Source organism: Dromaius novaehollandiae, chromosome 18 (genome assembly GCF_036370855.1).
Source record: "Dromaius novaehollandiae isolate bDroNov1 chromosome 18, bDroNov1.hap1, whole genome shotgun sequence".
NCBI classification, from domain to species: Eukaryota; Metazoa; Chordata; class Aves; order Casuariiformes; family Dromaiidae; genus Dromaius; species Dromaius novaehollandiae.
In genome coordinates, this window is record NC_088115.1 from 6,062,471 (window position 1) to 6,087,473 (window position 25,003).

At 48.4% G+C, this 25,003-nt stretch overlaps 1 protein-coding gene across 4 annotated transcripts in view; it reads left to right on the forward strand.

Moving 5' to 3' along the window:
* MYOCD (myocardin) overlaps nucleotides 1–25,003 on the forward strand; it is a 281,336-nt gene that overhangs the window by 1,225 nt on the left and 255,108 nt on the right. The window lies entirely within an intron of this gene.

Sequence of the window (25,003 nt, forward strand, 5' to 3'; positions counted from 1 at the left end):
GGCTGCCGGCGTTTCAGGGTTAATGCTTTCAAAAGCCCCGCCTTGGCAGCAGCGAAACAGTTACATTTCCAGGACAGTGAAACTGTGCAGGGAGAGGGGATGGGACTCCGAGTGCACTGCCAGGACAGGGCTTTGCCGATTCTCCCCTCTCCTCGCAGGCTGCACAGCCCAGCCCCGCGCGCTTCCTCTCTCTGATCGTCAGAGTGGTCTTCAGGGCACTCGCATGCGTGGGGGAAAAGGGGCGAAGCTTTGGGTCGTGGTGTTGTGTGCTGTAACTGCTGCCTTCCTAAGATCCATCTGGGACCTGGTCAACTTTCCCTACTGCCTGTTGATAAAAAAAATGCATCATTTCAGCTCTGAGTAGAAAAAAAATGCAGGAAAATAAATGTTCTTTTGTAGAACTTTTTTAGAACCGAACAACCTGGTTTCTCCTGTAAATGCCACTTGTCGGGTGATCTGAGGGACAAGCAAAAGCATCTGGGATCTAGGGACCACACATCCCTATCTCTGGTGCTCCTCTGTGCATGTGTTTTGGTGGTCCAGTTTGCAGAGGAAGGGTAATGTGGTTGCTGTGTGGTGTACGCAGGCTAAAAATAGTTTCCCTCTCATGCTCCATCTGAATGGGCAGCCACATATGACTGTACATGGATTTGTCTGATAGTCCCATTTCAGTGTAAGAGACAAAATATCTTAGTTATGGCTTTGTTCTTCAGCTAACAATGGGTAGCTAAAAATATCTGACTTTGTTCCACTCAATAAAGTTCTCTCAAGGGGAGACACTAACGTTACATTTTTGCCAGATTCATGCAAAATGCAGCCAAAAAAAATTCACATTTTTGCCAACAACTTTTCATAAAACATGTAACTAGCAAAAAACTTCACACTGTTCTGCGAGTGGGGCTTTGCTCTCTGCTGTGCAACAGCATCCTCGGGCTCGTGGCTGCCCCGCTCCCTGGAGGCATTCGAGGAGGGCAAGGCCTGGCTGCGGAAGAGCCTCCTCCTCCTCCTCCTCCTCCTCCTCCTCCTCCTCCTCCTCCTCGCGCCCTCCTGGCTGGGCCGCACTGCTCCCTCCTGTGAAGGCCTGCACGCTGCCAAGGCTGCCGCTTCCCCGCAGCCCGGCGCAGTCGGGCTCGGTGGGTACGCAGCTAAGGGCCGTGGCAGGGTGAGGCAGGGTGTCACCGCCTGCTCGTGCCTGGCGAGGGGAGAGTGCCCGAACGCTGCTGGTGGCAGCTGTTTGGTGGTCGCTGTGGTCTCGCTCCAATTTCCGTATTTCCCATTTTATGGCAGTCAAGCCTGGAGGCCAGCCAAGTCGGCCTGGTCCCACTGTGCAAGCGCTGTGCGCGCATTAAAAGCCTGGCACGGCCTGCCTCGAAGCGCTCGCAGCCTGACGGCCAAGAGGAAACTAGCAGAGACCTCACTGGGCTGGCACAGGCTCCGCGGAAAGGAATATGATGGGCCCTCCCACGCTCGCCCCATCTCCAGCTAAAACCTCCGCCTCCCCACTGCTTCCTCCGTCCCCAGTGCCTTCCCTCGGGCTGCCGTGCTGCACCTTTGGTAGCTGCACCAGGCAATGGGTCAGGCAGGAAAGCCGGAGGCCAGGGGAGAAGAGAAGGGGTGCTAGCAGAGGGGCATGTGCGCAGTTAATGATAAAGCACAGCAAAGGCGGCAGCTAGGAAGCCGCTTGGCCAAGCGATCGCATCCTTTATGCCCATGGCAGGCTGTGCTGGTCAGCCTGCTCTTCGGGTAACACGGCAAAAACTCCCTCCTGTGCTACCTTGGCTGGGCTTTGCCGCTGGTGGGTAGGGCAGATCTGGGAGACTCCAACTGAGGAAATCCCTCTTTCCATAGGGAAACTGGTTTTGCTGAGTAAGCAGCTGCTCTGGTTGTAACATGCACCTTGCTTTATGATTTACAAGGGTCCAGACTCAACTGTACCTCATTTTGCTTTAGACTGGAGAGCTGTCCACCAGGTTTTTGCTGAGTGGGACCAAGTCTCATTGTGCTTTGTCTAGCATAAGTAAAAGAGATTGGGTTCCTTATATCTCCCACTGTACAATAATTTTCCAGTCTGCAAATCATTCTTGTAGCTCTTTTCTGAACCTTTTCCAGTTTTCAAGCATCCCTCCTGTTGTGTAGACACACCAACCTGTAATTATGTGCCTAATTCTGGATGTCTTTCTCTGTGCTGTATTTGCTTTCCAAGCCATAATGCCACATCAGGAACTCCTATTCAATTGGTCTTCACTGTGCCCCCCTTCCTGTTACCTTGTCTCTTCTCTGGGTTCCCTTGATTTTGCATGTGTCCATGTTAAACTCTATTGGGATTCAGGCTTCTGTGGTAGTAAAGTTTCAGGAGAGGCTTAGAGATGGACAAGAGAGGAGTTCTGTGTGTTGTGGCGGGAGTGGTCCTGCTGTGGAAAAAGTTCAGAAGTGCTCTTGATGCTCCTGAGGAGTAAAGGCCGGAGTGGTTCTGGAAAGGAGCAGTACCATGGTCACTTGGTGAGGGTTGGCTGATGTGGGCTAAAGGAAGGCCAGTGGAGCTGGGTTTAGTTGCAGTGAGTAGCTGAAACTACCGATAGGGGAGAGATGCAACCAGGGAAGTAGGCCAGGAGAGGACACTACATGGCTTTTCCACCTGTTGTGGATGAAGCAAAGCCTCCTTTGCCTAGTGGTTAACCTGGGCCCTTCACCACTCTGGGCATGAAGTGGTTGGCTCTGCAAGGTGTGGAGGACCTGTCTCCTGCTCAAAAGGCTGAGGTCCCAAAGGTTGGCTGCCTGCCCTGGGTGGACAAGTGTGTCTTTTGGGAACCAGACACTGCTTGAAATGATTCATGCAGGCTTTGATGCTGTAGTATTCACAGAATGTACCTGCTTTATTTCTTGGTCTTACCTGTTATTGGAGAGAAACTAAGTTAATGTGCTGGCTATTAGAGGGTGAAGAGATCCAGCCCTTGGGTGAATACATCAGCTGTGGGTCAGGCCATGCAGGCCATGGTGGAGGCACTTAGAAGCTTCTCCGCCAGTCAGGACACCTTATATGACCAGAAGTGGCCTCAACACTACCAGGCCATATCTGAGGGGCTGTTGGAAAGGAGTGAGGACCATGTGTCAGACTCAGCAGTCTGGCAGGCCACAGGTCAGTTCTCTAGGGTTGGGAGCAAGGGAGCAAGAAGTTCATTGCTGAGTCTAGCTGTGATGTGGCTGAATCCGAACATATTTCCTCAGGGCCTCAAGCCCAGGAGCACCAGCCATGAGTTAGGAGCATCTTGGACCAGGAATGCAAAAAGAGGACAGAGTCCTGACCTGAAGAGCAGAGAACTATCGGGATGTTCTTCTGCAGATGTGGTGTGTTTTTGACTGGATTGTGAGTCACCTCCCCACGTGCCTTTGAGCTGAGTGTGTGTGTCCATGAGCACAGGATGTCAAGCACACGTGGGTGCTGGGCACTGACACTGGGCAGTTTGCAGATGGCTCCCTGCTTCCTGGAACTCAATATGTTGTCCCACAGTGTCCAGCTGGGGACCTCATTCATGGTGCAGGCACAAAGCTTCCCTCTCCTGTCGGCCCATACAGCACAGTTGCACTGCCAGATGGTTCGCAAATACAGCACAAGCTCTTTCACCCAATGGAGCTGTGTGCTGAGCAACTGGCTCTTCTGGCTGCCTGTCTGGACCTTTGTGTAAGGGGACAGGAGACAAATTCAAAGTCTCTTTGGCTGAGGTGATCCCAGGAAGGCAGATTTACCTGGTAAGTCTGCAGAGCCTGAGACTTCCCCCATACTTTGTGTCTGCTGTAGCAGCTCCTCCATTTTGAGATTGCCCAAATGGTTGATGAACCTCAAAGGTGCAATGCAAGTGCCGAAGTTCAGGAGCATGATCCTAAACACCCCTCTCAGGTCGGTGTGGTTCCAGGTGCCTGCTGACAGCCTTGCACTCTGGAGGTAGAGCTGTTGCCTTCTCTGTGACAGCCCACCTTTCATCCACTTGACTCAGTTGTTTCCACCTCTACCACCCATTACCCAGGTAAGTAGTTTTGTCTGCCCTTTGCCTGGAATTGGGGACACTGTAGCCAGGAGAGCAAGTTTCATGGGACAGGCAGGGAGAGGGAACCTCCATACTAGTCCTTCCTTCTTAACCAGCATCGACCTGTTTTTTACTCTAGGTGACAACAGTGCAAGGAATGCAGTCAGGGAAGGCAAGGACCAAGGGCTTGTGACCATGGGGACAAGGAAGGACCTTGTGACCTTGGGGAACAGTCTGGCATTGCAGACCCTGCCTGCTCTGTACTTCAGCATTTACCTTCCACCAGCTGCCAGGAGATGGATGGCTCTGGCTTACAGGGGGAGTGGTGGAGCTGGGGCACTACACATAGGATATTGATCCAGCCACTGGAGGACACTCCTTTGAGACCTTCTAGCCACCTCTTGGTGTCTGCATGACCCCAAGATGGGATCTCATGATTAGGGGTTTATGCATGTGGTCTTACAATGACCTGCTGTTGTTATCTCTTATCTCATGAGCTGGTGCTGCTCATTAGATGCTGATGGTTTAATTAAACCTACAGGGTGGTTTCTGAGAACCTCAGGTGGGGTCATGCTATCTGGATATTCTAGGCTCTGTTCTCTGTGTGGTGCATGTGGCTTCCTGGTCAGCATGCTCTTCTCCTTGGGTTCATGGAGCACATGGAGATCTGCTGTCAGGATTGTTTCCACATCCAGTCACTGGTGCTTGGCACATGATCCTGAAGCCAGAATACCCAGTGCGGTGACCTTCACACTCCTCTGGCCACTTCAGCTGGGACCTGCCTACGTCCATCCTGCCATGTGTCCCAGACATACAGGAGCCACCAGCTCCATTGTCCTCCTGAAGAAGGCAGCAGGGCAGGGAAAGTACATCTGCTTTAAATGCATTCTCTGACTCATGATGGTTTATGTCCCAACCTCAAACCAAAAATAAAAGCTGCTTGCATGGGCATTGTTAGAACAGATATACAGGGCTTATCATCTGTGGCCCAGGAACTTCCTGACTCCTGACCTCATCCTGAGGGTGTGACAGCCATGAGCATCCTGCAGTCAGTAACGGAGCTGTGCCCTCTCTTTGAATACCAGGGTGCAGGATTTGCTGCATCTCCTGCAGGGCTGACGGTCAGTCTCTGGATCCTCAAAGCCCAGTGTGCTGTGGGTGAGGTTGTCTCCTCTACAGACTTCTGCCTAACAGAGAGCAGGCAACCTCCCAAACAGCTGGTTTTTGCTAGGAAAATGTTTGTCTACCAGCACGCTGTGCAGTGTGATTCCTAGCATCTATCTCTGGGGCGTATCCAGTCGGCCCATAGGCACACAAGGAGGGACCAATAGATGCATTCGCAGGGCTGGGTAGGAGTTCAATGAGCTAAAATAAAATCTAAGCTAAAATGAGCAGGTTTTCCCACACATCCCTCAGGCCAGCCAGAGAGTAGCCCAGCCTGCTGCACCACGGAGGGGAGGACAGGTACAGACCCTTTGTCCAGGGTCTGGCTTTGATGTCAGAGAGGTCGTGAGATCCCTCATCCCAGCCTTTGCAGAAGGGCAGGGAAGGAACAGCCAGGGCTCCCCCCGTGCACCCCACCCAGAGCAGAGGTGAGAGGATCCTGCACAGATCTCTGAGCTGCTGCTACTGCCTTGAGCATCACCACCACCATCATGGGGGACAATTCTGCCTTGGCAACAGGCAGGCACTGCCCTCCATGCCACCTGGGCTGAAGCCAGCAGAGGCTCAGACCTACCCTTGTCCTCTCAGACAGGCAGCATGTCCCCGAGGCAGGCACTGAGAGAAGGAGGAGCACGTCAGTGATTTGGTACTGGAAAGTGCATTGCCTGCTGGCTTCTCTTCTTCCCCATTTGGGGGATGGGGCAGCTCCCAAGCCTGCAGAGGAGTCCTGGTGTGGCAGGTATCCCCATCCTGCTCTGCGCCAAGTCCACTGACACTGTGCCAGGGCTGAGGTTGTCAGTGGGAGCTTTAAAATGGTTCTGTATCTCCTGAACTCTGGCTGGCAGATGTGGCCTGGTATTTCCCTAGGTCATTCCTTGACCGCCTGGGGTGCTGCATGTGGAAGATGTGTTTCACCATCCGGGGAAGTATCTGCTGGCACCTTTGCAGGCACCTTCTTTCTCTTGTCACAGTCGTGACCTGTCTTGTCTGCAGCCCCAAGGTGATGCTGTGACCACTATCTCTGCAAGCTCCCCAGTTTCCCCTAGAGCCCAGCACAGGCCTCTGGCACCCCAACCCACACTGGCTCCTGCTGTTCTCTGGATCTAGTCTAACATAGCACAGTGCAAGTAGCAGGATGCCGTGAGACTGCCCCATGGAGTGGTCCCAGCCTCAAAAACCTCCTGTTTGGGTGTCATGAGTCAGGTGTGGGACTCGTGACAGCTCTGCATTTGGACCTTCACCTGTGTCTGCCAGCACTCTGTGCACAGTGCCCAGGGAGGTTCCTCATCATCTGGAGTCCCTGAGGACTCACTTCAGGAGGAGAGGGGCTCTTGGGTTTGCACTCTGCAGCTCTATGAGCATCATCCAACCCAAACATAGGCTCTGACCTCCAATGAGGAAGTCTGCCCAGGTCTCTCTGCCTGTTAGCAACCTGAATGGTGTCCAGCCTGCAACCAGCCTGATGCTCTTCATACCCAACAAATAGCTGGGGGCTTCACACACACCAGTGAGCTCACCAGATACCTCTCTAGGTTGGACTTCTGGCATCTTGCAATGTTCCTTTGGTAATGTTCCTCTCATCATGTTAGAGCTTGCACTAAAGCCACTGCTGCTCTCTCTGTTGGCATCAGTGTGAACTCAGGATCATCCTGTTTCCTCTGTGCCACTGCCCAGGCTTGTCCCAGTCTTACATGGAGCAGGTGTAAAGGGTTGTCTGGAGAAGAGCTGCTGTAGATTTGCTCTGGTGTAGAGGAGATTAAGGAAACATGGTACCTACAAAACACCTCCAGCATCAGCGTTTCATTCTGGTGTGTTCTGGTTCAGTTCTCCCTCTCTCTTCCCCAGCAGCATTCCCATGCTGTGCAGAAGGCTGTTTTGCAGGAACGCTGTCCCAGTGCCCTCCTTAGAGCTGTCACCCAAGCACAGCAGCTCACACCCAGTTTCTGTGGCCAGTCCAGTTGCCCGTGAGGGCCCAGGGCCTCCCCATTAACTGCAGAGCCAGTTTTACTCTTATGTCATTTCTCAGGCCTCCCAAGGCCAATCCATCCCACACTGCTGTGTGGCAGGGAAGAGAAAGGAGTGACTACAGCCTATTCAGGATGGCAGTCTGGCAAACCCTTATCAGAGGAGCACCTCTATTCTTACAAGGAGTTTGTGAGCAACAGGATGCCTCCATTGCCATAGCATGTTACTCCAAAACTGACTGAGTTTTGCACCTTTCCTGCATCTATAAGAGCTAAATTGCTGCTGAGGTAGGACAAATGGTCAGGAAATCAGGCTGAACATTTCCCCATAGGAGGCACATTAGAAGTGAAAGCACAGCAGGTTTCAAGACTTTCCTACGAGGTCTTGCTGAAATGCAGAGAGGGACCTGGGGATGAAGGAGCCAAAGAGAGCACATGAACCCAATAGGGTGTGGAAGAAGATCCACTGCATGTCTGTGCGTGATGTTCCCTATCTGCACTGCAGGCTGATGCAGTGAATCAAAGTGGATCACTAGGAGAAGGCCTGTCAGAGCAGGTCATTTCACAGGCTTTGACATCGGCCAGCCAGCTGCTGGATGGGGCATATGAAGTTTGTTTAACTACCAGCAGCAGCACGTATTGCCTGGGTACAGCAGCTCATTTTGCAGTGCAAGTAACAATAACATTCATTTGTAGTTGACGGAGGGTTGCAGTGCCATGTGGGATTTGCTCTCAGCTCAGGAAATGTTCCTGGGAAAGTCTTTTCCCTCCCAGTGTTAGAAGAAGAGGTTTGACTCCTTTCTGAAGCGGGACAATGAATAATACCTCCCGAGAGATGTGGCAAATACTGTGAAACAGCCTCACATAGCTGTGAGCTCCAGCTCAAAGGATCCTGCTGGGTTCTGTCCCTGGAGAACTCGCAGTGTCTTATTTCTACTCAACAAACAGCACGTAGGCATCTCCACCAGCGGCTGTCATCACTACTCCAAGGAGTCGTCCTGGCATGCTGTACGGAGTCCCTGGGTTCAAAACCGACAAACTGCTCCCTCCCCTGAGACCGTGTTTTCTCTGCTGCACCAGCGTGTGTGTCCTTGCGCTGCACGGGGCTTCCCCCTTGCGCTGTGTTTCTGTGGCTGGCCCAGCGAAGGGCAGAAGTGGTTGCAAATAGCTCTTAAAATACTGAACTGCCATCAGCACAGCCAGGCCTGCTGCTCTCTCAAACCTCACTGCTAAATGAAGTTCAAATGACGGAAACGGTCCTGGAAGTGGTATTTGAGCTTGACAAATTCTTTGTGCCGTTGCTTACTCATCCCTGCTCCACTGTTCCACTGTCTCTCTCCATTTCTCCAGGATTTTGAGTAAGGTGGATTCAGGCCTCTGTCCACTAGGCTCCCTTAGTAAAAGTCTTGCAGAACAACCAGGATTCCTGGGACTGCATACTTCCCCATCCCATTATGGTGCTTTTGTGAAGCAAAACATTTTCCTTCTCTGATTAGTAGTGCAATCAAATGAAAAGTGAAGTAAGTGCATAATTCCTTTACCCTGATCAATGCAGCAATTGCACAGCCCTTCCGGCAGGGATTGTCTCATGTCTGTGTGGCACCCAGTGCAATGGGACTGCATTCCTACTATGTCCTAGAGGTAGGATAATATTAGCGAGCAATACCATTCACATTTTCCCAGAGCTTTGTCCTGCAGTTAACATTTCATCTTCAGGGATATGTGGTAAGGAAAGGCAGATATACAGGCTTTCAGGAGGGTTTCTAAAGAAACTCCTTACCTCAGTTAGAATTAGCAGGATGCAGACTGTGCCAATAATATGTATCCCTTCAGACACTGCCAGCCTTATTCCTCCTTCCATACATCTATCTGACAGAGGTCTCCTGCCCTTCAGCCAAGACACTGCCTCTGCCTCCCATCTGTCTGCTTCTGTCAGCTCCGGATATAGCCTCGTTTCCTACTCATGGAGTCTCTTGCTCTCTTCTGTGCAAGTATTTTCCTTACTCCTTTTCTGAAACCACAGGATATCTCAGATATACATTCATCTGTTTCCTGATTCTTCTGCCCCTTCCTTAGCTCTCAAGCTAAGAGAGCTTCCTTTGCTCTCATTTTTTATTTTCAAGGGGCTGCACAATGCTTCATTCCTCTTGTTTCCTCTCTGCTATTCCAGACTCTGCTCCCATGCAGACAAGCTGGAGAAAACAGGCAGAGGCAGACAGCTGAGGGGCAGAGGCAGAGTTGCAGCTGAGGGACAGCAGTTGCCCACAGTTGCTGCCTGAAGATGTATCTGGTAACGGCTGTGTCCTGTCTGAGGCACCTCCCAAGTGTCTTGGTTTGGGTTAAGTGTTGGTGGGCTCCTGAGCCAAAGCCTCTGGCTCATGTGGGCCAAGTGCGGGAAGCAGACAGAACCAAAGGGTGTGGAGGTCCTGGGCACTGCGTAGTCAGGGCACCGAGGCCTGGGAGTAGTAAAGGGACAGGATTCATGTTTGAAACCACTATAGATTGTTTTCTTGGAGGAGAGGTGCATTTAGCTCAGTCTCTGGTGTGGGAGGATCCCTGACATTACAAGTACAGTGCTGCCATTGCTAAAATGAGAGCAATTATTAAAGCCAGGATATAAAGAGTGTCCTGAGGGCTGGTGCTCATAGCAATTAACCCATAGCACAAAGCCAAGCCTAGACAAAGAGATAAGGGATATCTAAGCCCAGGATGGGAGTCAGCAGCTTTTTGCAGAAGAGCCCTGATTTTGCACTCTGTAGCTGTGCAGTGGTCTTAACTATAAGCCTGTGCAGGCTCTTCTGTTGGAGATTTTCACCCATACAGTGTGCTTGGTAGTATCTGCTCCTCTGCGCTGTATTCTCCAGGGCCATCTGACTGCAGCACGCACGCTTTGGGCTGCCCAACTCCCCAGCCATTTGTCACGGAGAAATTTAACTTTCTGAAGTCTGCAAGCTTGCTAAGAATAAACTTAATAAATTAGTGAGCATATTTAAAGTGCACCACTGCTCGCTGATCTGGCATTTTAATCTACTTGTGAAGCTATCCAGAGTGTTTGCTCAGCGTGTGGCCAAGTTCTGAAATATTTGCATGCTGCTATTGTCAGTACATCTTCTGACCCTTTGCAAAAGGATGGCAGGAGGAGTGAATTTATAAGAATCTTCCACTGGCGAAGGTAGCGGAGTCGTTCCTGCTAACACACTCAGTAGAGTTATCTCCCTTAGATCATCTTCGCCTGTTATTCTGATCCGGTGGATGAGATACTATTAAACAACGCAGCTGTGTTTTATGCTCTCCAGGGCTACATATCCTCTTCAGTGACACACATTCTTTGCAGGTCAGCTGTAAAACATGTTTGATGTTGGCACATATGCAGCCTGAGCAAACCAAAGCTACTCTTTCCACTTAGGAATGACGGCAATCATAGCTGCAGGTTAGACTGGCCTCTGACCCGTTAAGGCAAGAAATGACCTGCTGCTTTCCTTCCTGCCTCTTGCCTGTGACCACAGGGAGGTGGGCAGAGGGGAGGAGGGAGCATGCAAGGAGGACAAGGACCAAACTGCTGTGCTCAGGGCACCAGGAGCTGGTTTTCCCACCCTCACCCTCTGCCTTGCCACAACAGCTTGGATAATGGCCCCTCCACAGAATGAATGTCTTGTGGCTTGTGGAATGTCTTTCCACAAGCTGCCTGTTTCTGGCCAACTTATGATGGTTCACAAAACCATGATGAAATGGGGGAAGAAGCCCTCAGCTCTCCAAAGGGAATCCATGGTCTTGCTTCTTTCTGTGACCACCTCCATGCTCTGGTATGCACCTGGTATAGGCTCTGACCCCACAGGGTTGAGCTGTGCCAGCAATCCTTGCACATCTCCTGAAGCTGCCAGCACTGTGAGCAGGACCAAGAGATTTCCAGTTTCTGGGCAGAGCCATAGGTTTCTTGGCTCTAAGGCACGAAGAAGACAAGTGTTTTTCAGGATCACAAGGTTAAGTGACAGAATTGGGCAGGGAACCCAGGAGTCCACAGTCTCACTGCATGAAAGTTGGCATTTCTAGATAATGAATCACTATTTTAGACATCTACTTAATACATAATTAGTTGTTTCATAAACACCACTGACTGTAAAGGCTATATTTGCTCACCAAAGTGTGGAGAATGAAAAAGAAGTCTGACCAGATGACTCCCATCCTTCTCAATTTTGAGAGGTCAGATTTTCTGATGAAAAACTGTTTTGCTGAAAAATGTTAATATGGAAAACCATCATGGAAAATGGATATTGACAGAAGCTCTTCCTGTGCATGGGGGCCCAAGCAAGCCTTCAAAGCCTGAACAGATGATAGGCCAGTCCTCTGTATGTGATGACATGTGATAAGAGTCTGAGCAACCATGAAGTTGGCAGTGCTGAAGCCAGGGAGTGAGGAAGTGGTTGGGACTGGACTTCAGAGGGCAAGCTAATAGGTGGGTTTGGGCCACAGTTAGTCAGGTGAGTCCCTACCTGGACATCTAAAGAGAATAATAAGGAAGACAGCTTGAGAAGTAGGATTAGGGGAAGACCAGCATTAGTTAAAGCTCGGGTAAGATTCAAGAGCCGGAGCCAAGCTTTGAGAGAAAGCCTGGTTCTCAGTCAGTCATGGGTAAAAAGCTGTAAGAATTTGAAAAGAAATATTGTCAAGAACAAAAACTTTATTCTCGCAAAAAATAATTGGGAAAAAAGTTAATTTGGAGGAGGGTAAAAAAAGTGAGTCACAAAAGAGAAACCAGAGCAATTAGAGCTATAAAGGATAAGGTAAACTGGAGGCCACAAATGTCTGTGTGACAAGTAAGCAAGTGATTGGATGGGGAAGGAAGTCACCATGTCCTAAGAATTGCCCCACCCTCAGCAGAAGGACCACCTGCCCAGGTGCCTGTCCCTTCTAGAATTCATGACATGTCACTTTTCAAACTGTTTTCCCTTCTAAAAATGACCATAACACAACCTTCTCCACTTCATGTTGGAGGCCTGTGCCTCTGTGTGACTGTTCTGTGGAGCAACCCCCAGGTTCCACCAAGGGACCATGCATTTACACTAAGTTCAAAATGCCCATGGGTACCAGGCTCCCGGGTTGAGGACGTCCTAAGGAACAGCTCTGGGGAGGAGAGTCGAGGTCACTTCTGCTGCAGTTGATGATTTCATAAAATTGTTGTGATGATTCACTTCTTTTGGCTCTATGAAGTCCCTCTAGGTCTAAGAAATGGACTTTTTTTTTTTTCTGTCACACATATCACTAGGAAAAATGCTCATGTTGAAGCTTTTGCTAGTGTTGATGTATGAGTCAAAGGGAACAGTGGGACTCATCCCCTGCCTGTAAGTATGACCAGACTGAGCAAGAGTAGCGAGGAGACCATATTCGGAGTTCTTTTTCATTGTTCTTTGGACTCTCAGGCCTGCAGATACTTTTATGATTATCCACTCTGGTTGCCAGGTATAATCTGAGCTGCAGGACTACCTTGTGTTTATTCCTGTTTCAAGCAGGGCCATCCTTTAGTGAAGCAACTAAGCATGATATAACATTTGATAATGATGGAGATTTCAGCACTGCCCCGGGTAAGTTGTTCCAGTTAATTACTCTTGCTGGTATGCCAGTAAGTGTCGTGCCTTTTTGCTAGTTTCAATTTGCCTAGCTTCAGCTTCCAGATATTGGATCATGTTAAATCTGCTAGGTTGGAAAGTCTTCTGCAAGGAAATACATGTGGTCTAGATATAGCAGAGCCTGTTTTTTTGGCAAGCAGAGCAGATGAGCCCTGAAGGTCTCCAACTGTAAGGTTGGTTCTCTTTAATCACTTTTCATGGCTCTTCTCCCAGTCTGTCAACATCCTGGTGAACAATGAGCATCAGAACCGGGTGCTGGGTGGAGTGGTGCAGTAGCAAACACTTAAATGAAGAGTAGTATGATTTCTTTGCTGCCCTTTAAAGTTGCTGTCCAAGGAATGCAGTGGCCTTCTGACCACATTCACATGCAAGGGGGTATGATTAGCTCAAGTTCCACCAGACTCCCAAAGGTCTCATAATCACTGCTCCCCAGGACAAAGGATCCTGCCTTGTATACATGGCTGATAGTCTGTGTTCTTTGTTCCTAGATGTATGACTATATTTGGCTATATTAACTATCTGCTTGTGCCCAGTTTAATGAGCAACTCAGACCATTCTGTAGCAGTGATCTGGCTTCTTCATTATTTGCTGGTCTCACAATCTCTATGTCATCAGCAAACTTTGCCACAAATGATTTAATATTTTTTCAGATCATTGATAAAAATGTTGACTAGCACAGGGCCAAGAACTGAGCCCTGGGGAACTCCGCTAAATCCACCCTTGCTGGGTGAGGAGTTCCCATTTACAATTGCATCTGAGACCCATCACCCAGCCAGCTTTTAATCCATTTAATATGTGCCATGTCAATTGTGTATTGTTCTAGTTTCTTAGTCAAAATGTCATACAGTACCAAGTCAATTGCTTTGCAGAAGTCTAAGTGTATTATACCACCAATATTATTTTTATCAAAAAAACTTGTAATTTCATGAAAAAGATGATTATTAGTTTGACAAGTTCTGTTTTCCATAAACCTATGTTAATTAGCATTAACTATATTTCTATCATTTAAATCTCTATCCATTGCATGCTGTAAAAGCCTTTGGAGGTGACTGCCCAGAGCTGATGCTAGGCTGATGGGCTTACCCATATCTGGTTCAGCCAAATACTTCTGTAAATATTGGAAAACGTTAGCTTTCTTCCATTGCTGTTGACTGTTCTACCACATCCATCTAGACATGGATTAATACAACCAACAACATCAGTAGAGCTGTATTTATTCCTCGTATATCAAGAGAAATTGCTTCTCATTAGCTTCAGGTTTGCAGCCCGTATGTTGTCCTGAACTCTTGGCTTTCTCTATCAGTTTTCTACAGTTTCTCACTTCTCATTCATTATTATCAGTTTCCACTTTCTTAAGTTATATATGGTTTTCTTAGTTTTTCACAGTTGTCTTCACTTCCCTCACAAGCCAGAGTCTTTTTTTTTTTTTTTTTTAAACCAGTGTTGTTTTCTTTCTCAGTTGTGGGATTGTGGCTTTGGGGCAACGCATAAAATATTTTTCAACAATTCCCAGTTAGCATTCACATTTTTTTGATTAAATTCCTTCTCCCAGTTGATTCGCTTCATAATTGTTTTCAGCTCTGTGAAACGGAATCATTTTAGCATTAAGTAGATGTATTTTCAGAACAGAGCTTCACTTTAAATATTCACTTTATTGTCATTTTGCTTTTCAGTTAAATAAAACATTGACTCTTAGAGACATTTGGCATATATTTTAGGGTCACAAAATTGGGAAATGGGATTTGTTCCCGAGAAAAGATGTTTTCATGAAAAGCTTTTTGTCAAAATATATTTTCATTTGAATAAAATGGGGCTTATCTAAAATCCAGAACCATGAACATGACAGCGTTCGTCTTATGGCAACTGAAGATTGAGACATTTCATCCAAAACTTTTTTGATTCTCAGAATTTCCCCAACATTTTGGATTTGGCAACCAAATTCAGAAACTCTTTAATCACTTTGGGATCGTTCAGACTTCATTGGAAACCCAATTTCTCTTTTTGTAGAAATGTAGATTTCCCTTTTAAATTGCAATGTTGATGTCCAAAATACCACATTTCATTGATAGTTTGAAATAGCATTTGCGACTAATTCCGCAGAGGATGCCTACAGCCAGAAGGTCTCTTATGAGTTGCCCTACCTCATGGCAGAACTGCTCTGTCTCGGAAATGTGTCCCACTTTCCACTCTCATTCCAGATTAACGGTCCAGCAGATGACCAGAAGAGATGGGGAAATCCTGTTGGGTGGTCTGCACTGGCCCAGCAGCCACCTCACTCTGTGCATGGTGGAGAGCTCAGAGCTGCCACTGCATTCCCATGGGAAGTGGGTGACGGCTAGCCGGGGAGAAGATGTCAGGCCTCCCTCTGCATCTTCACTAGTCGTTGCTGCCAGCTTTGTGTGTCAAGCAGCGCATGTGGGGAAGAGGAGAAGTCCAAAGTGAGATTGTGACCATGGCTAGTTGCTCTTTGGCCAGGCTGCTTTACGAGAGACTATCTGCCCTTTGGGACTATCTGCAAATGGATATTCATCCTTGGTCTCTTACCTATTACTGAAATGTGTCCGGCATTCAGCTGGTGGCTTTGGGCCTCCCGTCTGCTCCCATCTCCCATCTGCTCCCATCTACTGACTGTAGGTATCTGTAATTTGTAACTGGCCACTCAAGCCACTAGGTTTTTGTCTCTGCTGACTCACTGGCTGACTCTCGAAAAGCTGACCAGGTGAAGAGGTCTCAACACGTCCTCTGGCTCTGCACCCTCTTGTTCACAAACACTGTGGTTTCCCTCATCCTTCTCTGACTTGGACCTCAGGGTAGTCTGAACTTTGTCTTAGAGCCTCTGCTTTCCCTAGATTCGGTGCACTGCCTCTGGAGGTAGAATTACAGGAGTTAACCTGGCTTGTTTTCATGAGTCACTTTTTCATTCACACCTCATGTTTCTGCAGAGCCATTTACTGGTTTTCAAGGGCAAAAGGAATCACCTTCTCTGACTTCCTGCATAGCGGGCCAGGGACTTTCATCCATTGATTCTATCATCCAGTCTGCAATTTCTGATCAAGAAAAAGCATTTCTTTCACAACAGCACACCAAGTCTTGTATTAAAGCCTTCCTTCTAAAAGCAAATCTTCTGTGTCCCTACGCAAGTTGGTCCAGTGGGCCAATAGTGCTCAGTGTTAAAAGTGCATTGCATATTTCTGCATAGATCCTGTTTTTGTCTGCCAGATTAAAGAGCATTCTGCCAGGAGAGATCTCCCTCCCACACTGGTGTTGCTGGATAACTGGAGTCACTCCTGCTTGCCTGGAGAAAACAAACCTTGTTATTCCGAGGAGGGCTCCTGGTGTTCTCCAGACCTTCAGAGCTCCTTTAGTATTCTCAAAGCCCAAGGCAGCCCCACCAGGCTTCTCACTTATTTCACATCTTTCTCCTCTCTGCTTCCTCCCCTAAAGAGACCTACAAGACTTGCACTCTCTCTGAAGGGCAGTATATCTTCCATCAGCTGTTTCCTCATGGTTTCCCTTCCCCATGCCCTCACCTGGGAGCCTTTATTGATCTATCCATAATGGACATTATTGCCTCACTTTATCAAGTGCTGCTACACTCCATCATTGGGGGCAGGGTGAAGCACCCTGGTCATACTATGGGATGGCAACTCCTTTGGGGCAGTGTAAAAGCAAAGGCAGACCTGGAGGGACGTGGCCACTCCCAACTCGCCCATATTCCAACCTCTGAAGCCTCTTGGCTGACCCTAGAAGAGGGCCAGCGTATGTGAGGTGCCCTCCTGGGAGATTCCCCATTGTGATATTCAGGTTTGTTCATGCTCACTCCCCCCTCTCCCTGCAGTCTTGGGTCACGTAACTCGTGCTCAGAGCAGGCCAGACAGACTCTCTGGCAGACTCTCTGGCATCATTTTTTCAAGCCTGATTAATGGGGCCAACTCTCCTCCAGATTGAACTCAAGAAAATACCATTATCTCCTGTGCAATGACTCAGATATTGTATTGCAACATCTTGTTGGTAATGTCAGATTGCAGGCAACGATATTAAAAATGAGCATTTTACCCTGGACAGGGTATTAACTATGAAATTAAATCTGTATTTATTGCCTTTAGCCACGAGCCTCTAGACTCTTCCAGAATAAATGTTTTTAGTTCCGTGCAGGAAGATTCTGGCATTTATATGCCAGACATTTCTAAGTAGAGTGTATACCCTATATATACACCCATTGCAATATTCTGAGCATATACATTACCACGGCATATGACGCCATGGGAGATAAGGTAAGCTCTGTGCCTTACACCTTGTTATGTCATGCTGAGATGAAATATCCACCATGCCTTCCAGACATTTGTCCCTGACCAAGTGCACATTATAAATACCAGTCACATGTATTTGTCTTAGCACTTTTAGCAAATGCCTGGGGAAAACCAGGTCCCCGTGGCTTGTGAATGGAAAGGACTGTCTATGGGAAAGGCTCCACAGCCAATTAACACAGATCAGCCCCAGGGTGGCCATGGAAAGAAGCAGTGCTGGGGTTTGCCTGTGGTGCTGCATTACAGTGGAGGACTAGTGCTTGTCGGCAGGAGGGGAGCCGCTGCATTTCACACTTGACAGTCTCCCGGTGTCCATGACCCAAGTGTATGTAGCATCCTCTAGGAAAGGAGCAAATATGGTTTCCCAGGCAGTAGGAAAAGCCTTGCTGTGAGACCACCCTTGAGCCTTCCTCCCCACTCAACGCAGAAAGAGGTGCAGCAGGGGAAGTGGCACATGCCTTTTTGTTTCCCCTAGCTGAGGGAGATGGCTGGGGAGCACAGCGTACTGACAGCATGCTGGCTCTGTGGGGCAAGAGGGTCACGGACAGCAGTGTGGTCCCTGCCTGCCTTCAGGAGCCCGGTGCCAGCAGTGCCAACACACTGGCTTTGCCTGGTGTGAGGACTCAGCACTCGCTCAGCATCACAGCAACCCCACGTTCACCCTCTGCCCACCCCGGGAGGGCAGAGCACGGCTACACCTGGCAGCTGCAGCCTGGCACTGGCCTCCCCTTCCAGCTGGAGATGAACAGATTGACAGGCTAGAGGACTGCCTGCAGACTGCAAAAGGCAGATGCCACGTACATCCCTGGGGTGGGTAGTTTCTCTCTCTCTGGACCAAAGGCCTTTGGTCTTCACCCTCTACCTCCCAGCTTGAGGTGGTCACTGCTTTTCGGGACAGGAGCTTTGCTGCTGAACAAGAGTGTGTCACTGAAATGGGTGTTTTACACAGGAAAATGTTTGTTCTGGCAAAAAAAAGTGGTCACTGAATGTAAGTATCAGAATCAAAAATAGATGGTTTTGTTTGCATGCAGTGCTGTTATTAATGGCATTTTTCAGTTTAAAAACAAAAGAGAGGGGTCTTCAAAGAGTGATCAGAAATCACGATGCTCAGTTTGAGTCAGTTTAAAGCGCCCTATGTACAAATTACTGTTTTGTTTTTTTGTTTTTTCTTTCTTTGACAAATATTTGGAAGGACTCTTGGACTGGATAGAGCTTTCGTTCTGGAAGATTTTCTGGTGGTGACTGACGCCATTGATTGCATTCCTGGGGGTGCACTTCCAGGAAGGTGGGAATCATGCACATGCATACAGGGCCTGGCAAAATGCACCTTCAATTTCTAGAGTGGCAGTTTATGATGAAGTTTCACCAAATCAGCTTTCCAGTGAGGTTTCCAATGCCATGGGGTGGTTTGAAGTACAGCAAAAATGGCCAGCTCCTCACTCAAAGGATATTAACTCTGTGGTCATATGGGAAGGAGAAAGGAAATGAAACACCCCAAACTATCCTTAGAAATGAGTATGATGTAGGTTGCATTCACTAATCATGACAGTACAGCTTGGGATAGCAGCACTGAACACAGGAATGGGTTGTGGCTATGTCCACAGTGTTCCTTTAGGATGCTTCCCAGGGCTGCTGCAGTGGGGGAGCCCTCAGTCAAGCCTGTTCACATCTGTACTGCAGGGCTTTAGGGGCTCCCAGGTGTCCTCTTGTGATGCATCACTACCTACCTATTGCTGTGCAGGGTTCTTGGTATGTGAGTTAACAGGGCTTCTGAGGACAGCCCTGCACATGGTGTCAATCTGTATGTGGCTCCACTGTGATAGCCCTGAGGCCCTGGAAAGAGTTGAACTGCATCCTGATACCTTAACGGATATCCCTGAAGTCTTCTTGGCTGGGTCCAAGGCTCACCATGCTGCAGTGCCACCATGGACCTTTGCTACCTTTCATGCCCTCAGGCCTCCACAGTTTTCTTCCCATCACCAAGCTGAAGCTACAGCTTTTAGCTTGGATTTTTGCCATCCTTCCTCCCCTGTGATCCGGGGCATCTGCTGTCCCATGAGATGTTAATAGCTTGCTCCAGAACATCCCCCCCTAGGCAGGAACAGAGCACAGGCAGATTGTCACTTGCACCCCTTGGGAGGGTGGGATGGGACTGATGGATTTAAGGGCTTTTCCAAAAGGCATTGAGTTTAGGGAACACATACTTCTTGTTAAATGCAAGAATACTTCATTGTTGTCAAGTGTAAAAATCACTTTCTGTTGTCTTGTGCAAGCAAACTGTGTTGGCCTCACACAGAGACTGCTGGCAAGGAGAAAGGCCTGAAAGATAGTCTGCGTTTAACAGCACTGCAGGGGCTGCTTGACCCCTTGGGAGACAAAAAATAAGCAAGATGCACATGCGGGCCAGCCCTTTTGACTGGGGCCAGCACACATTACTCAATACACAGAGCTAGAAAGTGTGTTTTACAGGCCACCATTGCTTCCTGGGGACAGCTGAAATTAGGTACAGGCCTGTCACAGGAGGCTGAGAGGGCCACTTTTGCTTCCCAGAGCCATCTGGAATCCCTCAGACCTGCTGCTCTGCTGAGCCTTGCTGGAGGCGGGGGCTGATCGCCCGGGGGCAGACAGGGACACGACCCGTGGGGTCACTCTCCAGCCTTTAAAAGCACCTGGAAACAGGAGGCAGACTCTGTAGTGTCGCCATGCATAAACAAATGCAAGGGCCACCAGCCTGTTCTAAGCACAAATCCTGGGCAGTGAGTGCAGACAGTTGCCTCCACCCAGGCACTCTTCAAAAGGTGACCATTATCCAAATCTGTGAAAATGTATGGACAGAGCATCCTACCTCAAGGAGACAAACTCAAAGGAAAAAGCAACCCAGAAAGAGACCCATGTGTCTCTGCTGGGCTCTTTCTCCTCTGATCTGCTACTGCAGGCATGGGCATCTCAGTCTGGACTGAGCTGAGGGTCTTGTGGGACCTGCTGGCCCATTACCTGCAGCTGCAGTGGCCTCTTGGACATCCCAAGTCCATGACTAATGGCCACCATGGAGCCAGTTAACAGCCTGGCCTGTGGCTGTCTTTCACCTGCTCAGAAGAAACCCGGAGGTGCACACAGCCAGCATGGGATGACACCAGGAAATGTGCTCAAGATGGGCTGGTCTTCCTCCAGCAGGAGCAGGAGGTGCCCAGGGCCTTTCACTTTTTAGGATATTGGGGGTGCTTGAGCATGATAGGGACCTCCTGGGCGAAACTACTGTCCTGTCTGTCCCTGGTCCTCTGAGATATCTTCAGGCCCCAGAGGAGGTCACCCATCCTGGTGGCAGCCAGAACCCACAGGGGTGAGCTGGCTGCTGCCGCCAGGGCCTGAGGATGTGACTGTGCAAGGCCACAGACGATTTGGTCCTCCGTGTTTTCGCCCCCCTTGCAGGAAAAGGGGACCACCCTCCAGGTCAGAAGCTGGAGTAGGTCCCTCCAGAGGTCCCTTCCAACACTAGATCCTGTGGCTATGTGAAATCAAAACCTGAATCCTAAAGAATAAGGACTGAAAAAGTCCCATTAGTCCTTTCAGTGCTTCCTCTGCAACGTGTCCACAGATGCTAACCCACCTTGGGAATTTTCAGGGGTGTTTGAACTAGCATCAGGCTCCTCTGGGTATGTTAACTTCATGTATCCAGACCTTAGCATTGGCTGGGTCTCTTATAAGTTTAAATTCAGCTAGGTGTTTCTTTTTCCCAAACGTTTGATTGGGGATTTACTACCTCTGCTTTGTAATGTAGCTTATCCTGAATTACTGGGATGTACTTTCAGTACTAACTCTATCACAAAGTGGCTTTTGTCTAGGAATAATTTATTAATTAAAAAAAAATCTGATTTGAACATTAAACAAGAAAAGTGAGAGGAACATTCCCTGAAAGAGGACATCTCTGTGAGCTATTCATAATTTTCTGCAGCTACGAAATAGCAAGCTTACACTTGAAAAAAGGGGTAAACATGCAAATTTTCTTTGATGCCCTGGCTTAGGGTCATGCCAGAGCAGCCTTGGTACAACAAACCAAGTCAAGCTTGTGGTATTTTAATCTTCTGTGTCATATCCAGTAGAGAGGCATCTCCTAAACCTGTGATGTGTTCTTATGCATACGTAGAGTGCACACGTCTGTCTTGTCTCCTACTTCTTCTTCCCCTCAATTATATAGATTTACTTCAATAAGTAGCATTTTTAAAGACTTTTAGTATTAATGGTCATTTTTGCTGTGATTTTTCAAAACAAAACTTGAACTAAGAGCACTGAAGTATCAGTGGCACGAAGAGGCAAATGTCTGCTTTGGCATTTGTTGGACAGGGAGAAAGCCAGCTCTTGAGAGGACTTTGGGGGAAGAGCTCTGGCTCCCTGGGTCAGGAAATGCTGGGGATTGTGAGCACAGTGAGCTTCCCTTGTTACTTGATTCTCAGCATGTACAGGAAAATAGGATTTTGTGCAAATTTCGTGGTAAACAAGAAAGACTATAAAAGAAATACTTGAGATGACTTAGTTTTTCCTTCTAATGATACAAACCTGCAGGACCCAAGAGTTTTATTCTGTGTGCGCGCGTAAGTGAAGGAAGCCCTATGTGAGCGGATTTTTTTTGTGAACCAGAATGAGACAGATGATAGGCATACTTGCCGAAACTACCCAAAGGGGCCCCAGGAATAAAGATGAGATCGAGGAGAAGCACTGGAGGGCTCACTAAAGCCATTTAAGATCCCTTTAGAAGTTTTCAAAGAAGACCTGCAGAAAAGAAGCTGGGGCAGGAAGCCCAGCTGCGTGACTGCTAGCCAGGAAGTCACGATCCTGGCAAGCAGGATCAAGGAGGTGAAGCTGGGCAGGACCAGGGATTTGCAGTAGATTCTCTCCTGTTTGTAGAGGACATGGAGGTGAGAGGCTGGGCTGTTCTTCTCACATGGGGTCAAAAACCATTGCCTTGAATAAAATCTCATGAGGAGGTTTCTCTGCTTCAGTTTAGTATTGCAGTGCAATGAATGGCTGAAGAAACCAGCAAAGAGGAGAGATTTTAGCAGTCAGCTTGAGTGGACCATTTGCTGCCAAACTTCTCCCCATAAAAAAGAGACTCAGTGATCCAGATCTGATACCAGCTCTTGATGTGTGGCTTAGAGCCAGGCATCTCTCTGAGCTGGCCTGAGCAGAGCTAAGAGCTGGGGGGAAAGGGAGAAGTAAGAAACCCCACCTGAACTGGCAGTGGGTCTGCAGAGACTCAAGTGACGAACATGGCTGAGTATCGATGAGGGCTTCCAGGATAAACTTGCACTGAGCAAGCAAATAGTCGCTTTGTTGGGCTTGGAGATCAGTGAAGGAGGCCAAAGGCACTCTGAAAGCCCTGGACTTTGCCACAGATCCCAAATCTTTTCTGGCAGAGACACACCTGAAGGGGAGGCAGCTGTGAACAGGGAAGATGGACACTGGTTGAGATATGGCTCCGTGTCTGTTATTAATGGCGGAAACCCGTATACTGGTCCTGGCCAGAGAGTCCTTGAACAATTAGAAAAAGTGATATGTCCTGTATGTAAAAGAAGAAGACTGGCAAGAAGGCAAAAATTAAGAGAAGCAGTTGAGTTAAATACTGGCACCCTCAAAGCTGGCCATTTAAAGACCCTTTCTGGTTGACAGGGCCAGTCCAAACCTGAGCTGTCTGAGAAAGGTCCAGCCTCAGGAATGCTGGAAAATGAGTGCTGCATGTTTCCTGGCTCCTGTCACGGGCTCAGGACCATCAGAGCTCTCTCTGGTCCAAGCATTGCTGATGCCAGGACTGTTTTTAGCGCTTTGAAGACAATATTGTCTGGTGTAGCATCTCCAGCTGAACCCCACAAACCAATCCCACAAATCATATCTTGGGCAATCCAAAGCATCAGCCTTGAGGAGTCTGACCCTCCTCTACCTCTACACTCCTGAAAGCACCAGACTGTGGCATTGCTGAAGTGGTTACAGACTCTGTAGTAGGGGATAATTACTGTCCAGATGCATGGGTTTCCCATGCAAGGTATATCCTTGATTTCTGAGTGAGTTGATGACTGTCTTGCTGCAGAATTTGCAGTGGTGCCCTGATGATACCAAGTTTACAGCTGCTTCCCAGCCCCGCATTTCTCATCCTGGGCAGTTCTACCCTCCAAATGCTGCATCTGCCTTCTTTACTTGCCAGGGTTTTGCTTGCTTTCTGTTCTTTCAGGCCCAGCATTGCAGGGGCAGCAAGGGAAGGAAAGCATGGTGGCTGACTTGAGGAGCAGGAGCGAAGGTGGGATTAGACATGCTTTAAGGTGTTGGAGTTTGTTTGCTTTCTATTTGTCTCTTGGTTCCTGAAGAGCAATGGCAGAGTCTTCCTCCATCACCAGCAGTTCCATTTTGTTGCTTTTGCCAAAGGACAAGGTTATGGGAAAGCAGCCTGGTAGAACAGGTCAGGCTGAAATATGGAAAGGGTCAGAGGCCTGCTGGCTGCAGCACAGCTGTTGTACATTTGCCACCTTTGGGTAGTGCAGACCATTGGGAAGGCTCAGTATCTCGTTGACACTGGGATTCCCTTTACAGCCCAGAAGTTGCCTTTCTGCACTGGGTGTATTCTGCACTCTGCCTGTAGTTCTGTCTTGTTTCTTGGAGTTGGAGTTGTTACTAAGTATTCTAGGATGAAGAGACTTTGGCTCCAGAAGCCTCTCTGGTTCTGACATCATGGTTCTTGTCTATCAGCCCAGCAACATTAACCCCCAAAAGAATTGTGAGGTGTCACAGGATGTAGTAGCTATTCTAAATATGAGTCCATTGAATCTCCCATTAATCAAGGCCTGTCTCATGGTACAGCCTTTTCTGCTTATTCATGTGAGTGCAATAATGAGACCTTGAATTGCCATCTTGAAGACATTTGTCAAAGTGAGTCACACCTGTATTATGGTCTGTTATCTCCTCTTCGCTTATTTGGTATCCCGTGTCCACCAAGCTGTGATTTACACAGTCTTCCATAGCTATGTAGTGCACTAGCTACATTTAAGAACAGCTTTCAGGCTGTCAAGATAATCTATCTTTTAGCTGAAATGGATCCGCATCAGCTTGAGCCAGGAACCATGTGCAATCTCTTGTAATTTCAGAGAAGTTTTAGCTTTTCCTTTTCCTCTCCTTGTGCTGGCCCAAACCAGACTGTGTTGGAGATGGGAGACATGGGATTGCTTTTTGTGGGCTCCTCTAGGAAATGGTGCAGAAACTACCTGAGCCTCTCTAAAATACCCTCTTCATCTGACCCTTCCTCAAAGCTCAAAGAACGTACTGTTTGCCATCTCTCAGGGCATCAGTGGTGTGTCTGCCATGTAGGACAGTGCAATTCCCACAGGCCAGGTTATCCATATGCTCAGAAGTCCCTAGGTATTTGCTGATGCCTACCCAGACACCTATCCCATCCTGCCCCATCCCATTCCATTCTCTCAGACTATTCTAAGTCTCAGCTGTATTCGTAAGTGGGTCATGCTTGTGTCATGCTTACACCCAGCTTGTCTGACTGCAGCTCTCTGATCTTGATAATTAAAGGTGTTTTTGGAAGTATGTTTACTGGCAGCAGGAACTGACCCACATAGTCCCTTGGACCAGTTGTTCTGCAGTAATGTGACTGTTTCAACAGCCTTGACCACAACAGCATACAAAATGGAGCTTGACTTGCCTGGCAAATATATTCACGAAATGTCCTCAGGCCAACTAACTGGCCAGGATTTCGCTGCTGATGTGAGTGCAATTGTTCATTTTCTAGTTGGTGAAGCTCCTGCCCTGAGCACCTGTCTAATGGGGAATAGCCCCTGCCATGGAGCTGCGTTAGCTAGGACTGTGGGTTCTCTGTGCTCTTGAGACTTTCTGCAGCTTCTGCTCACTGGACTGTGATTATCAGTGTGCTGTAC